Source organism: Pezoporus flaviventris, unplaced genomic scaffold (assembly GCF_033815535.1).
Source record: "Pezoporus flaviventris isolate CSIRO_AGI_PZ_B2104156 unplaced genomic scaffold, CSIRO_AGI_Pfla_v1 ptg000006l, whole genome shotgun sequence".
Classification (NCBI taxonomy): domain Eukaryota; kingdom Metazoa; phylum Chordata; class Aves; order Psittaciformes; family Psittacidae; genus Pezoporus; species Pezoporus flaviventris.
The window spans coordinates 8,834,705-8,848,409 of NW_026892554.1; the positions used below are offsets into that span (position 1 = coordinate 8,834,705).

The window sequence follows — 13,705 nt, forward strand, 5'->3', positions numbered from 1 at the left end:
CTTTCCATAGTTATGCTGCTAACAGGTGGAAATAACTTTAAAGGATATAAAACCCACTCATACAAATACCACTTGATTTAGCCATCAAATGAATTTGAAGTACTGGTGTCTTCCCAGATGCTGGCACTCTCCAGTGTTTCCCATTTTGTGTTATTCAATTTAATATACCTAATGCTGTAAGGAGTAACATGACCAGCCATCATGGTTGCCAGCCCCTGTCTTTTTCTATCTTTGTCACTATGTACTTAGACTCTTCACCACCAAGGGCCCCTATGCTGGTGCAGCCCCTGCACATCTGGTAACTCCTCTGCTTTGCTGAACAATGGAAGTTTTATCACCCCATTTTTCACAGGAGCTGACCCATTAGAAATTGTACTCCCAAGGGCTTACCAGGAGCTCATTCATGGGGAGAAGAAGCAGTCATACAATGAAGTATCTTCTACAAGTGTTGCCAATGGGAAATCAAACAACATTTTTTGTTTTTTTTTTTTGCAATGAAACAATTTGTCTACTGAGCATTGATACTTGCCTCTACACTAAACCTGCTCCCTCCGTGCTGTTTAGAGACTGCACCTGAGAATGCCTGACTTCTGCCATGCCCTCAGCTCCCACTGATTCCAAGGACAACTGAACTCATCCCATTTTTATATGCCTTTTGCAGGTCCTATCCCTTCTTCAAAACCTGATATAGTTCTATCTAATAAATACTCTGACACTCGGCAACTTGCAAAATGAGCTATTATAAGGGAAGTATATCTAACACCACAGCAGAGATAAGGTATGCATGTTGCCCAAGATCATGCATAAAATCTCCTGTAGCTCTGGAGAAGAAAACCCTTGAGAAGTAACTTGTGTTAGATATGGACTAATACATAACTCTCTAATGTTTATGATTTCCCCTGTTTTACTTATTGCTTTAATTTCTCTGTTTTACTCAAGACTTAATTTTGATTTTTAGCTACACTGGGATGTTTTGTCAGTAAAACCTTCTGTTCTATGGTTTTTACTTCTCCCAGTTTCTCCCTTCCAATGGCAAGGGCTCTGGCAGGTAGCTCCAGCACATGCAGTGATAGTTTTGTAAATGATCAGTGCTCCTCCCAGTATGTTCTACTGGATGTTATTGACACTAGCATGAAAGTATTACAGTTCATAATCCAACATTTCGGCACCAACACATCTCCACCACTCCTTTAAGCTGTAAAATGGGCCATATGAATTATAAACTAGGTTACCATCCCTTTCTTCCACCTTGACCACAAAGGTGGAAACTTCTCATGGAGAATATGGATACAGAAAGAGGGGATGATGAAACCTTATCCTTCTGTGGCTAGGCTCATCTGCCACTGCTGGAACTCAAGGCTGTGATCACTGCTGTGTAGGCAGAAATACTGGGCAAGGTCTTATTGCCAGTAGTACTGTAGTAGTTAAAAACAGAGTTTGGTACAGGCTAGTGACTGTAAGTCAATAAATATTACTCTGATTTTGAAGTCCATGTGGCTTAGCAATGGCTTCTACACTGGTTAGCAGTGTATTAGCTTCATTTTACGTGGTTTGGGTACATCTGCATTACATAACAGCCACTTTAATGCTTGTCATCTAGACATAACTTAATGCTGACATATTTGACTATATAATTAGGTATGTCAGCAAATTAACAGCAGTATACTAAGTACTATTCTTCATGAGAGCTAGTGAGCTTGGTGTGGGGTGTGTAAATGTTATTTTGGCCCAGTAAGGACAAGAAATTAGGTAAAATTAATATTCCCAAGAAGATTGTAGAGAATGCTTTGTACAAGAGCAAAGCACAATGTAGGTTTTATAAGACAGTATTTTGGAAGAACTTGGATTACTTATACACCCCAGCTTTCTCATGGCTGAAGCACACAGGAACCCATTGTACCTTCACATCTGGGATGTTATACTCTAGGAGGTGTGACTTTCAGAAATACCAGAGTTTTGCTAAGTGAAATAAATAAATTCAGCTGCAGTCTGGAGCTCTGAACTCGGGTGTGATGCTCTCCTTCTGCAGAACTTGTTTTTTATGGCAACTCTGATTATTAGCAATTTCCCAAAGGAGGGAAAACTTTGCAAGCCTGTAAGATGTCAGAATACTGTCAAATGGCCATTACTGTGAAAACAGAAGACTGTATCATGCTTTCATTCTTAAGGTTGAAAACTGAGGGGGCATAAATTTATTATCACGATTCTAGAATGTTTAAAGACAAGGATAAAATCACCTCCTACAAGAGGTCCGACTGGCAGCAGAGAGATTGGAAGAAGATGCTTCCTTCTAATGTCACGATTTTCCTCTTTCCTGTAGGAGATCAGTAGAAAAGGAAGAAAGAAGCAGAGAGAAGAACGCTGGGAGGGAGGTGTGATTTATTGCTCTGATGTCACAATTTCCTAGTTTATCAGCTATGTCTTAACCCCACTACTCAGGAGTACTTCAGAGGGCAGCAGAAGAGAGGAATGTGAAGAGCAGAGAGGGAGAAAGATGAAGAGGGGAAGGAATCGTAGAGAAGAAAGGAGGAATCGTAAACCTCTGAAGTTCCAAGTCAACTGATGTGCATTAAGAAACATTAGCTAAGCATTTTCAGCAGGAACAAATGTTCCTGTGACTGTAATAAAGAAAAAACCTCTCTTCAATCATAGACCTGTCAGTGATCCAAATCCTCAACCTTGTTCTACGTGTACTTTTGCTCAGGAAGTTCACCAGGCATTTAACTCTGGTAAGTTACTAATATGTCTTTTTAATACGTCTTGAATAGTGCACAGGACATTAAAAGATAGTACAGGGAGTCGGACACCAGACTTTCTTTCGGTTAAGTTAAATTAAATAATATCTGGTTTTATAAAATGTAGCAGTGATGTGGTGGGAATGTGGATGGATAGGCCTTTGATGTCCCTGATTCCTTGTGTCACTGTGGTCCTCACACAGGCTATGTCTGCATAGGAGCTGCTCACATATGATGGTATCCAAACGATTTTGATCTGTTACAGGAGAACAGGATTATGATACCTCTTTCTCTGGCCCTTTCTTCTCCCTGTGTAGAGAGTACAGGGAGCATAGTCTGTAACATATGTTTGCTGGCAATTCCTTGGGAAACTGCCCGCATGGAGGTGAGAGATGGATAGACTCTGTCCCTCCTGATGCGATACAACAGTGAGTAAAGTACACTTCAGAAAGGCAGTAAGGGTGTGTCGTACTTCTGGCTAGAAGGACTTAGGAATTTCTGTGATAGCTGTAGGATCCCTGAATGAAAGGTACTACCCAGAAGCAGACAGAGCTATCAATCTTCCAACAAGCTTCTTTCCTAAAGTAGAAGAGTCATCCCACTTCAGCTTGATGTCCCCCACCAAAGTTTATGAGAGAGCTCAAAGCTGATCGTGACACAATAGTTGCATATTATGGGACAAAAAAAATTGTGCTGTAGGTATACTAAAAATCTAAGCTCCAAATTTCCAAAAGAAAGCACACCAAATCTCAAATACATTATAAACATCTGTGAAGCTATAGAAGTGTCCTGGTTTATTACTTTCTCCACTAAAACACTTTATTGTTTTTAAATCCACCAAAATCTGATGACATTTTGACAGCGCAGATTAATTGTCTCACTTAAAGAAACACTGATCAGATCTGCTTTGCTGTAAAACTTTTTATTGGCTGCAGATTTCAAGCCATTCCAGTACCCTGGGCTGCTTTAGAAAAAGACTTGAGGCATTATAATTTTACAAGAAGTGAGTAACTGCATGGAGATTTTTTCAAAACAAATGCTTGCTTCTAAGCAATCAAAATGATGTTTTAGCTTCTCTAATGAGGTAGTTTCCTCAAGGAGCTGGAGAACACTGACACCAGATATTCCCTCTGTTGTTGCAGCAGATTTCTCTGGCATTGACAAACAGCCTATCTGAACTAGCAAGGTCAGATGGACAGTAACAGAACAAACAAGAGCATCAAACCCATAATAATCCAGTGCTCTTCGCATTCCTAAGCAGGAAGGTAGATGGATGAACAGACATTTTTGTCATTTGGAACATTTACATCTAGATCCTTGACAGATGCTTCGAGCAAACTGCTTGCTTTCTAGGCACCAGTATGTGCTTGGGCACCAAGATTATTTACACAGACAGGCTTCTAAATCCAAGAATCCAGGGACACAGTGTTATCCAAGAGCTTTGCTACATGCAGAGGAGGCAATAGAAAGTCGCAAAAGCCAAAACTGGCCCAGAGCACCTTCAGGAATGCACTAAATTCTGCTGGCTTTTAAAGGCCTCCAAAGGAGTGCTGCTAAAAGTCCCTCTTTACAAGGGCATGTGGTGATAGGACAAGGGGGAATGGATTTAAACTGAAAGAGGGTTGATTTGGGTTAGACATTAAGAAGAAATTCTTTACTGTGAGGATGCTGAGGCGCTGGCAAAAGGTTGTCCAGAGCAGCTGTGGCTGCCCCATCCCTGGCAGTGTTCAAGGCCAGGTTGGATGGGGCTTTGAGCAACTGGTCTTAGTGGAAGGTGTCCCTGCCCATGGCAGGGGCTTGGAACTACATGACCTTTAAGGTCCTTTCCAACCCTAAACATTCTGATTCTATGATTAATGGATCACCAAGCAGTGCTGCCCTGACAACAGAGTCTTTACTTCCCTTAGATTGCAAGGACCAGAACACAGGTAGGGCCAGCTTTCTCGTGTGTATAGAGACTTTTCAGTGGATGAAATTGTCATGTTAGAGCATCTCCAGTCCCTTTATGCTCACAATTTAGTACCTGGTTGCCAGAGCCGTTGGTCGCCTCTAGACTTTCAGTACAGTGACCTATTTCATAGAATCAGAATTTGTGGAGGGTTCATGCAAGCATGGTATATGGATACTTCAGTTTTACAGAGTTTAGGACTCCAAATTTTAGTTGTAAATAATAATGCTAAAACCCTGTTTCTGCAGTAGGGTGAAAGGCAAGCATATACAGAAGCCACTGTGTGTAAAAATGCTACTGTTATGGGTAGGACTGAGGAGCACAGAGAGGCTCTCAGCAAGACTGGAGTTCACTGTGTTGATGACTAGACATGCATAGCATGACCCACTCCTTGGCTGAAAGACTTTACTATCTACATAGACAAAGCAGATGCAGAAGAAAAGGCACAGAGGTACAAGATAGTTTCTTTGCCTAAAGTTACTCATGGGGTGACAATGGCAACACTGAATACCAGGCCATGCTCAATAAACAATTTAACATGGATATTAAAAGCTTAAGTGGGGAGTTGTTAAGGCTTTAAAAGACCTCAGCCCAGATTTCTAAAGGCTATCTAGAAGGAAGCTCCCAGATTTGTAACCACCTGGCAAAACAATCTGCCTCATTTTGAAAGATGCTGAGCAGCCCAGTAGGTCCAATGAGAACCAGACTGGAGCTCTGCTCTGTGGAGGATCTCCATCCTATGCTGCTCCCTACTCAAGACAGACACTGAGCAGGCACTTTGCTCTCACGTCTGTTCTGCAGCTGCAAGAGTATCAATGAGCTGCTGGCTTTGAAGCAGGTGGTATCACCCTAGGTAGGGCAGGATTGACCTGGCTCCACTGGCTGCTCAGATGCTTTTGTGCAGCCATGCTCTGCCTGGCATCCACTTACCTGTTTTTACAGAATGATCCATTCATTCTCAGCCTTTATCTGTGTTTTTACCTGTTGGCCCTGGTGATCACTCAGCTCTCCCCAGATCTCCTCCTACCCCGAGAGGCAGAAGGCCATTATTTTTAGGCAAGGACTCATGTCTCTGGTTGGGAAACCAGTATAGAGAAAATAAAAGCAGAGGACTGAACTTTTTCTACATTATGAGGCTTTTTTATTCTGATCATTTTCACAACAGACTTGATGAGTAAGACTGCAGGATGCCATACATAAATAGCAAAAAACTTGATTTTCATTTCTACATTTTTTTGATGAGAAATAGTCCCTGGGTTGTTTTGGAAAATGAATGCTGGAAGCTGGAAATCCTGATGGTAATCAGTGTTTTTTCATTTCCATATGTGCATCTTTCCTGCAAACTATGTGGCATCGGCACAGTAAATATCCCTTATGTAATTTAAAAGTAAAATGCATCATGAAGCAAGTTCTTAGTTCTCAATGATAACACCAGATAAACAAACATGAGAGAATCTTGAAATTTCCTGGGCCAATTTCTGCTCTTGGCTAAAATCCTACAACCCCCTTGAAGTCAGTGGTGTTCTGGGCTTGCAGATACAAGCAGAATTTGGACTCTAATTCTACAGATTTCTAAATGTGGGTATTGCAATAGAGAGCTGGCATTGCTGCTCTTGAAGGGCCACTGCCAATTGACTGCTGGGCCCAATTTCCACTAGGCCTGGGTAACTGAAACTCCAGCTCATCCTGTTAGGATAATACATAGAACATAGGTCAGAGTGGCTGTGGAAAAAATCTGGTGAGATTGAGGATAAAATCAGATCAAGTTTTAGACTCAGTTGTTCAAGAAAGCTTGTGCTTATTTCTTTTGGATTTCTATAGGCTGTCTCTCAGGAAGTAGGGGCTGGTTCTCCTCTCATTAGAGTCTCTGGTGAAAATCTGAGCAGCCTCAGGGGATGCATGCCGGGCCCAAACAACTAGATGAGGAGAACTGAAATGATGTTAGCACTAAACACCTGATCCAGAGCCCACTGAAGTGAAGAAGAGTCTTTCTATTTATGAGCTCTGAAGATAAATCTACCTTAAAATGAATACATTACTAAGATTCCTCAAGTGGTCTCTGAAGCTTTAGCAAAAGAAATGACAAGCTGCTATAGCAGAAGCAAACATGAAAGGAAACAGAGAAAAACGTCCTCTGCATTTGTGTGTGTTAGGAGATAGCTTAAAAGGATTTGGGAGAAGGGAATAAAAACTAAAAGAAATTCATTTCAGAAAATTTTTGCCGACAACTTCTAAAGGGTGTATGAATAGATGGCACTTAAGAACATGAGAATAAGTTGTGCTGAGATACCAAGGTGTTGGGAGCCTTAAATTATGACAGGCAGATCCAAATAATGCAGGTCAAGGAGAATAAACACTGTTTCAGTTGTAACATTATAAATGAGGACATACTGTTCCCTGATTGTTCCATTTTGCCATACAGCATCAAATTGCCAGCATAGCTGGGAAACCTTTCACCACCCTCATGGGTGTTTCAGCTTGTACCGAGATGCCTACTTAATTGTTTGGAGCTTCTTCTGGATAGCTCTGTTCAAACAAAATCCTGCCTGGTAGAATGAAGTGGTTCCATGAAGATGAACACCCCATTGCATATCAGCCTCCACATGCTTCTAGGTCATGCTGAACATTAGTCTACTCTTAGAATTCAAAACTATTCCTATCAACGAACTCCTTCTCTGCAGTGGTTTACAGAAAACAGGCCTCTGTTTTCATCTGCTGGATCAGGGTCACTTTTGACTTTCCATCTTCTTTAGCTGATTTCTGATCTCTCGGAGTCAAGGATGCCCTTCTCTGGGTGGTTAAGCTTAGTCATTTCTCTGATTATAAACTTCTCTCTTTCCTTATCCTGCTTGAGCTTAACAAGGGTTTTTAGCTTATCAGTCTGAGGTCCTCAAATGAGAAAACTGAACACTATTTCTTTAATATTATGTCGTCTATTCACAGTGTATCAAGATGTACGTTTAATTTTTAACTGCATTCTTTATTCTACCCCATCTTGTATATTAATTTTCTCCCTCAGGGACAGTTTGACTACAGGTTCTTTTTCTGCAGATGACATAAACTTTTCTGTTCCCTATTTCCCAGTTATTTGCCCCTTTTGAGCTGTGGCAACTTCTGACCATTCTGGATGCTTCCAGAAATCCATTTACTCCAGAATTATTATAACTGAGTTTCCTCTTTTGGGCACATCAAAAACTGATGAGCTTCATTCACAATGTGAGAAGGATCGCATTTGAACATTCGGCTGCTCCCCCTTGACATTTGCTGCCATAACTTAACATTTGTTCCACCATGTGTTGCTGGTCAATAACTCCTGGCAGGAGGTGTCCGTCTTGTTCACTGTTTGCATTTCCCTTTTTATTCCCACTGCTGCCACTGCCAGCTGTTGTGCTGATTGCTCACAACTGCAAAAGAATCTGTTGGCCTGTCTAAACAGGCACTGTCAATGTTCCACCCTACTCTTCTGCATCTGTATTTCTAATGGTGAGAGGAAATCTGCCACAAAGAAAGCAGCCTGAGATGAACCAAAGGGAATTTGAAGTTTTTAAAAAAGCATATAAAAAAAAAAAGAGATGATCTCGGAGAGGCTTGGAGGAATGTGATCATTCCCCCCCACAGCTCCTTATGATTACTGCCAACACCATGAAAGCGCTCCAAATAATGTTGTGGGGAATGCTGTGATACCCACATGCAATGCAGGTCATCTTCTGTTCATACAACCTGGCATTTGGAAGTCTTATTGCATCAGCAAAGACAGCCAAGAGTGAATAATCTCTACCAAAATAGGTGTAAAGCTATGTTAGCACTTCCATGCTGGTTGCACCGGCATTTTCTGATGTTGATCCAAGCTCAGCTATTCAAAAAAAGGAATTAAGGGCCTTCTTCCCTTTAAGCTCTTTTGCCAGGTTTATGGTTCTACCTACTAGGCTCACACAATCGGCTATAGTGATCTTGTCCATGGAAGATCTCTGCTTGGACTTTATCTTTGCTGAAATCCTTGTGTGTCCTGTTGCAATGCCTGTCTTAGGATAGTCTCAAGTTCCTTTGCTCAAAAAAGAACAAAACTTTTCAAATCTGTTTGCTGTTCCCCATGAGAATGGAAATGTTTTACCCATCCTCAGCTTCTCTGGCATCCTTTGAGCTTCACTATAGCTCACTTTTTTCTCCTCCTCCAAAACTCAGTGCAAACTTAGCTCACCTCCTGGCAGCTCCTGCAGCCTTGGCCTGCTCCAGTGTGCTCTCCAAAGATAAAATTCCTCTTTTATTTCACTTGTTTCATCTCTCTGGAATCCTGTCCTCCCTTTCAATCTGCTTTGAGCCTCCAACTCTCTCAACCTCCTTAAATCTCACCTTCAAAACCTTCCTTTATGGTTTAGCTTACAGCCACCTGTGACATTAGATTGGGTATAGCGCGTGTGACATGAAAACGTTCTATATAAAGATAAGCTGTGGTGTAATTGCCTCAGAGCCCCACAGTGGGGAAAAAAAAAAAGAGACGGAAACAGAACCAAATCATGCAAAGTATTGTAGATAACAGACTCCATAGCTGACTGTGCAGGGCAGAAGTGGTGTCCAGCAAGGGTGATGTACAGATGCCACACAAGAGAAACCCGCTGACAGGAAACCTTTTCTTCCACGGGTGTGGAACTCCCCCACGGCAGAGGGGGTGGCAGCAGGCAGCTACACAGGATTTTTATAGCAAGATGAATTTATTTGTGGGGGGAAGAGGGCTGACGAGGCATGTGAGGTATGACGGGGCATCGTGTGAGGGGGTGATCTCCTCACGGACTACCCCAGGCCCGTGGGCGGTCTGCCCCTCTACCCAGGGCACCAGCCGGGTCCCCTGCCCGCCTTAGAGCTCGCCCGCTCAATCCGCCCGCTCCCGGCCCTGCGTTCGCCTCAGGTCATCCTCGGTGCGTGTGGGGTAGAACGGATGACAGGCCGCTGTCCCTTTAAATACCATTTAGTGGTTCGCGTCGCCGCCGTCTCCTTGTAATAATTAGTCGCGGGCCGTAGCTCCGCCTCTTCGCGGCCTCCCTTCCTGCGCTCCGCCAATCAGCGCCCGACCGCGTCACTCTGAGGGCAGCGAAACACGGAGAAAAGGAAAAAAAAGTTTGGTGAGGAGCGGTCGCGGCCCGGTGGAGCGGGCGGGCGGCGGCAGGACGCGGCGGGCCCGGAGGCAGGTGAGGGGACAGCTGCCGGGCTGGGGGCCGGCGGAGGGAGCGGCTGCGGGCCGGCGGTCCCGCTCTGCGCTGGGGCAGGTGGGGCGTCGGCCGCCCGCTGGCCCATGGGGAGCGACGGGGGGTGAGGGCTTAGGCACGGGCTCTCCTCGCACCCCTTTCTCGCTCCGCTGACCCGCTCATCCGGCGGGCTCCGGGCTGCGAGGCGGTGGTGAGGCCGGACCGGGCGCAGGGCCCTGGGGCTCCTTTTCTGCCTTTTTTGGTCGTTCCTTCCTCCTCCCCGCACCCCCCCGCCGCGCAGCTCCTCGCTGCGTGCGCAGGAGCCATCCCAGGGCAGAGGTGTTTGTACTCGTGTCCTTGGGTGGAAGGCGAGAGGCGGCCGGGCGGCCCCGGCGCACCGCCAGCCCTGCGCCCGGGCCCGGCCCCGCGGTCGTTTTAGCGTGGCCGGTGAGGAGCCGGCGGCGAGGCCTCCCCGGCCGGTGGGTTCCTGAGCTGCTGCGGGGGATCGTACCTGAACTGGTAGCTGTGCCCTGCAAGTAACGGGGGCTTCCCCCCGGCTCTTGCCTTGGCCTTCTCCCCGGATTCGGCTGTTGGAGGCAGCAGTCGGGGCATGTGTTTCTGCTCTTCGGTTAAGTTCAGTGCAGCGGTTTTGGCTGGGTTGGGGACATGATTGTTTAGGCAGCAACATGCAGTTTGTGTTGTGGCACCCTTCCTCTTAAACCAAGGGTTTAAGCCTACAGCAGGTTGTCATCTTTTTGAGTTTTACTGTACAAAAAGCTTCTGTTCCTGTGTTCACCCCTGTGGAAGTTTAGCCAAACTTCTAGGCTCTACACAAAAGCCTGGAGTGAGGGGCGTGAATATCCACTCGTGTTTCCACAGGATGTTAGGATGGAGGATCTTAAAAAAGAAAAACAGCTAATTATTTTCCTTCCAGTAACAACAGCAAAATACAGACGCTTCCACCAAATGTGCTGATGTAATGTGGAGGCATTTGGCAAAACTGATAGTAGCTACTTTTCCCCCCATGTGGACTGACTTAAAGCGCACCGTTGTGTTCTGAAGTCCATTCCCTGGATGTTTGTCCAGGCTTGTCCTGTAATAGGTGTCATTGCGTAAGGGTTACGGGTAGTGAAGAGCATGTAGGGTTTCCTTCATTCTTGTATGGATCTTATGGGCACATCTTAACTGCGCCAAGCTATGCTGAAGAGAGAAGGGTGCAGCTTGGTAAACTGCCCTATGGACTTCACGGGGGTGTGGAAATCAGAAAGAAACTGTTCTCTTCCTCCTCTTGCTTCCAAGCAAATGATTTTGTTTGTCTGATGTCGCCTTAATTTCTTTCATAGAGTGCTAATCCTGTTCTGAACTGTGGATGGTAACTCAACAATTGAGGAAACAAATATGTCAATTCCTTCCTTAGTCTCTTTCCTATCTCTTCTTTAACTTTTATAGCTTTGCTCTTTGAATTCTGCCTGATTTGTTTATCTAGTGCTGAGGTATTTACACCTGTTCTTTATATTAATCACCTCACCCAGAACAAGGGCACTGGCTCTTCTCTGATCTGCCATATATTCAGGCTAAAATAAGTGTGTGTTATAATGATTTCTGTTGCTTATGATACCCAGTAGCAAAGTCTGTGATCTATCAGTGGCACAATTCCTTGGGTTTACTACTTTCCAGATAGAGAGAACAAGTTCTTCACTTCTGAAGAAACCATCTCCTGTGTATTTCATAGGATACCTCTTAAAATACTTTTTTTGCCTTATAAAGCTATGAATCTTGTTAAAATAATAACAGATTAAAATAAATTTACTCCTTGACTAATCATGAATTTATGGCAGAAATGAGCAACATTGTATGTTGCATAATACACTTGTGAGAGTGTGATCTGAGAATGCAAGTTTGCATTTCAACTCCTTACTACTTTATGGCCTCAGATGGCACATTGAAAACCTTATACAAATAGCTTGAAAGAGATAGTGGCAAGTTATCAGAGAGAGTAGCATTAACGCAAACTACTGAAAAGTTGCTATGGTTACAGATAAAGGTAATCCCTGTTCCTGTGAAAGTGTCCTTTTGTAGCAGCTATATTAATCAGTCTGATTTCTGAGAGAGTTGTAAGTATGCAAACTTCTGGCTCCATTTTCTTGGCAGCTAATAGCTATGCAGCTATTCTTTTTATGTTTTCTAAATAGTGAATGGGTTATGACTTGCATTCAGGATACTTGATTTAAGGTACAAAGAGTATAGGTTACACATAAATGTAGCTGGACCATGCTAAATTCAATGAAAACTTTAGTATGCTTTTTTTTCCTTCCACTCGAGGTATCTGATATCAAGGCAGAGTCTTCTAAAATGCCTAGATACTGTCCCAAGGACTCTGACTGAAGCAAGTGATGTGGCCATCTATTACTGGAGGCCTTGGTGGTGTAGCTGTACAAGGTAGATCTAATTCCATGTCCTGATTTAAAAAAACCCTCAAACATAACAACAGATAAAGAAATAATTGAACACACGCCCCAAACAAAAAAAACACTACCAAAAAACCAGTCTTGAAACCAAACCAACATGGCAACTGTTGAGAGCAATTGAGACCTGTTACAGATGTGCAGCTTTATAAGCCAAGAGGTAAAAGGGAAGGGGGGGAAGGAATGATTCTCTTAGTGTCTTATTCGTGTATCAAAGGAGGCAGTTGGAATTTAACACATGGATGAGCTTTCAAGTTCCTGTGGTGGATAAGCTTTGGGTGGTTTGAAGGAGCTGCTAAGACTTACAGGGGAATGTGTTTGTCTGATGCATCTGTACTGCTGTCCAGACAACTAACCAGTCCCCCCTGATGAAGACCCAGTATTTACCACATGCACATCTTTTGTTGTTTCCAGATTTGATTACTGCAGTACAGCAGCATATCTTGGATTGAAAGCAGCAAGAGGAAATCTCCAAGTTCTTCAAGACTACTGGAATCTCATCTGTCTGGTATGTTCTCTCTAGACTCCTGGAATAGCAAGCTGAATTCTTTGTATGCAAGGGCCTCCTTAGTTACTTCTAAGAAGTCTGAAGTGTCTAGGATCTTGGCTTTTTATCAGCAACTTCATTCTTGGGAATGAATGTGTTATGTATTGCTGGGGTTGTGTATAAGATTGATTTTGGTAATAGTGTTTGTAGTGGCACAATGAATCTATTGGCTCTAGAACCTTCAGTGAACATATACTCTGAACTTGTTTTCATCTTGCTGATCCAGCCTGAAAATCTCAGGTGCTTTTGCAGACTATAAAAACTACAATCAAATTGGAGAGTCAGTTGCTAATTGATTATCTAGAGACTGCCCACTGGTGTATTGAAGACACATGAAAATGAATGTTTCTTCCATCAGACGGGAAATTTTCTCCCGCTGTCCTTAAGTAAACATGGCCCTCATGAAGTCTGTGTTGTTCAGCTTTGATTAAAAAATGATTACTAATGTCTCAGTCATCTCTGAAATGCCCAAGTTCTGAAATTGCTACATATATAATACAGCAAGTTTGAGGACTATTGTTTATAGACAGGATTGCAGCATCTGAGGGTATGAAAGGAATGGGAAGCTAAACATTACTTTTAAGGCTGTCTCTAATAATAAAAAAGCTGAAAGAGCTGTGATTGTTTGAAAATAATAAAAGCTTCATTACATGCCATCTTGCTGACATAACTGACAACCAGAGGGTAAAGTCCTTTTCTACAATGCAAGTTCAGTATGTGTGTGCAGCAGTTCAGTTGCTTTGCTACTTATTAACGTGTACAGAATCCAGGAGGTGCAGTGTATTTTAAGACTGTGAAAAACAGGTGCAGAATGTGAGGAAAGCTGTTGT

The 13,705-nt window shown here is 43.4% G+C and overlaps 1 protein-coding gene across 2 annotated transcripts in view; it reads left to right on the top strand.

Annotated features, from left to right (window-relative positions):
- The first annotated feature begins 12,742 nt into the window (after positions 1-12,742).
- ZFAND6 (zinc finger AN1-type containing 6) overlaps positions 12,743-13,705 on the top strand; it is a 33,754-nt gene continuing 32,791 nt past the window's right edge. For both annotated transcript variants that reach the window (XM_061446799.1, XM_061446800.1), the window contains exon 1: positions 12,743-12,836. The gene's annotated coding sequence lies outside the window, so the exon portion shown is untranslated. The remainder of the gene's footprint in view (positions 12,837-13,705) is intronic.